The sequence below is a fragment of the Fistularia commersonii genome, chromosome 24 (genome assembly GCF_037954325.1).
Source record: "Fistularia commersonii isolate RoL2024-O1a breed Wild chromosome 24, RoL_Fcom_v1.0, whole genome shotgun sequence".
NCBI classification, from domain to species: Eukaryota; Metazoa; Chordata; class Actinopteri; order Syngnathiformes; family Fistulariidae; genus Fistularia; species Fistularia commersonii.
Window position 1 is genome coordinate 1,492,780 of NC_141307.1, and position 3,089 is coordinate 1,495,868.

Here is a 3,089-nt window from a genome sequence, read left to right on the forward strand (position 1 = left end):
GAAAAAAGGACAATAACTCACCAGAGCTCTCAGGCCACAAACACACTCCAAACAAATGTGTCGGAACTGAACAAGACAAAAGTGTGTTTCCCCGGTCAAACCAGACTCAGCTGGCTCTGCAGGAAACAAGGTCACAGCCAGTAGAAAAAGCCCAGCACCCTGGCAGGGACCAGTAGGAGACTATATTGTAGTCAAATTCAACCCAACATACTCACACAAACAAACCGCAAAAACAGTCTTTACCCGTCCACTCCTAAAAAGGTTCCTCCACCAAAAAGGCAAAACTTTGGGGAAAAAAAAAAAATCCTCAAGAATCTTCAGTCCAGTGGAAACAGTTTTCTATGAGCCTAAACAGATGAGCACAGACGCAAAGATCACCAGAGCTCAGAAACATATTTAAGCACATTCATTTAATACAAAAAGTGTAACTGCAAACTTACCCAATGAGGAAGCAAACACAGCAACCACACACTCTGGTCTCTTCGTACCTTCGGACACAAAAATAAAGCACAAATATCTTGTGAATCTTCTCCCTGGCTTTGCATCAATCAGCCCAATTCCAAATTACAAAAAAAAGGAACAAAAACTCACCAGAGACCACAGGACACAAACACACTCCAAACTAATGCATCAGATCTGAAAAACAAAACAAAAAAGTGATAGATATATTTATTTTTTTTTATTTTTTATTTTTTTTTTTTTTAAATTCCAAAAAAAAAAAAAAGCAGCATTTCCCAGTGAACCTCAACCTCTCAGCTGGTTCTCCCCGAAGATCTGGCATCGCCCAGAAATGACGCCGGTATAAAAAGCCCAGCGTCCTGGCAGGGACCAATAGGAGGCCGTGACCAATTAGCATTTACTAAACGCTTTCACCTGCTGCCAATTACCTGCAACATGGAGTCAGATCTGATCCACTGTATTCATCTCCAGAGGGGTAATTCATTTATTCACAGCAGTGTAATAGTTATAATGGAATAAAGAACTAAAGCTGATTTTATGTTATTCCATGTTGTAGGATATTCGCAGCAGGTGAGAGCGTTTAGTAAATGCTAATTGGTCGCGGTCTCCTATTGGTCCGTGCCAGGATGCTGGGCTTTTTATACTGGCAGCGACATCATTTCCTGCAGACGCCAGCTGAGCGCTGTTATACTGAGGAATTGCAAGAAGTGTCTTGCCCGCATTGAGTTGCTGCGCTTCATCTTAGTGTCAGAAGGTAAGATGGGACTGAGATTGATTACACTTCAATTCAACTTTTATTTACTGCATGGTTTTTGCTTTTTTTTTTTTGTCTCCCCATTTTTGGATCTTTGGACGAACAAAGACTTTTTTTTTTTTTTTTTAAAAAATGTGTTTTGACAGTGCATCCCTGAATGTTGTTTGTGCTTGTAGGTGTGGCGAGCCAAGAAGTACGGCATGTAAGCGAGCCAAGGTAGTGTCTGCAATCTGGCTAGTTTTGTGTAACGTTAGTAAAGTATTTGGGCAGTTTTGTTAATGCTTGTAGTTTTTTTTTTTTTTTTTTTTTTTTAATTTCTCCCTTTTTTTGGGGGGAAACCTGTGAACCAGGTTGTCAAGAACCACGGCCACATTCCTGTGGATTTCCAGGGCGATCTTAACACCTTGTCCCACGTGCACCGAGAGCATCCACTTGGATTTGCTGTCGTTGCCTGAGGACGGGTGTCTGATGGAGCGGTTCTTGGCCGGCCACACCAGCAGGGTGGTCCAGACCTGAGCAGAGGACGGGTCTGTCTGAGAAGTCAGAAAGCAGGGGTTTCTAAATAGCTGGAGTGACTCTGAATGTTCTACAGATTCTGGGAAGGACAAAGAAGTGCTGAAGGAAAAAAAAAAGTTTTTTTTCCAAATACTGTCAGCTCTTTTGTATTCTGATAACATATCAAAACTTTTTTTTTTTTTGAGCACGACTGCTACTTTACACAAAGAAAAGCATCGTCCTAAAGTTGACTTTGACTTCTTTAAAAAAGGGACAATTTACTGAGCTTTGCACTAAACTGTTCACCAAAAACCCTCTCGTCTCATCAAATATCAGCCTGTATCTGCGTGCATTTTTAGACTTCATATCTCATTGTTTCATGTCTGTCACTTTATTGCTAATTTGTACTCTATTATTTACTTCATTTCATGTCAACGTTGGCTGGTGAAAAATGTCTTCTCCATTCCTGTGTACGTCCAGGCACAGACATTTACAAAGCTGACTCTTGAGCAAAAAGTACTCGCCTTATTTTAGACCTTTTCTATAAGTGTATTGATTTCGTGGGTCGGATCAGGTAAGCGGACCACGCCTGCAGGAGCAGAGATGGTCGAAACGCCACGCATGCTTTCTGTGGTTCTTGTTTCTTTTTCTACCTTTGGGTGACTTGGAGGTCCTGGACAGGTTCGGCTGCTTCAGGCCCATCAGAGGCTCTGCTAGCTGGGCGCTCAGAGCAGACACACCTGAGGGACACCACACACACACACAGCTCCTTCCAACCTGTCAGAGTTTAACTGAAAGAAAAGGGACATTAACTGATATTTGCTGGAGGAGAAAGTCAAGAGTCATGTTTCTACAGGAGGACAGGGTTTATTCATGAGAAGGAGGTGATTACCAGTCTGTAGTCTTTGGCCAACAGCTTGGTGAACCACTGGTTGTATTCCAGGGACCTATTGAGGGGAACCAGGTCCCTGCAGGACACACACACACCTCGAAATCCGTTGAACATTAAGCATGTACTTTCCCCAGAAACATGCAAGAGATTTGCAAAACACTGGCGAAAAATATATATATCCAGTGGCCATTCACTACTTTCATCTACACAATTAGATTCCCTGAACCGAATAAGCGAAGCTTCCGCCGCTAACTTCCGGTTCAGCCCTTGGCTGCTTCATCCGAAATACATCGAGTGATTCTACGTCTTTTAAATTGTAATGTTGACACAGATCCAAGTCAATCAAGTCGGAATCGTTCAACGGGTCATTCTCTGGCTTTTGAAATCAATAAAACGATAACCTGTGTTAATGTCGCACCTTTCTTAATGCATTTCCAGGCAAGCTTTGGGCAAACTCCGTCACTTTAGCGCCGCCATATTTGCCATCTT

The 3,089-nt window shown here is 42.4% G+C and overlaps 1 long non-coding RNA gene across 1 annotated transcript; it reads right to left on the reverse strand.

Annotated features, from left to right (window-relative positions):
* Positions 1 to 598: 598 nt before the first annotated feature.
* LOC147219611 (uncharacterized) lies at positions 599 to 3,089 on the reverse strand. Its single transcript, XR_015108045.1, has 3 exons — positions 2,601 to 3,089; positions 2,362 to 2,499; positions 599 to 636 (listed from the first exon to the last, which is right to left on the reverse strand). It is a non-coding gene; the product is annotated as an uncharacterized LOC147219611 (long non-coding RNA).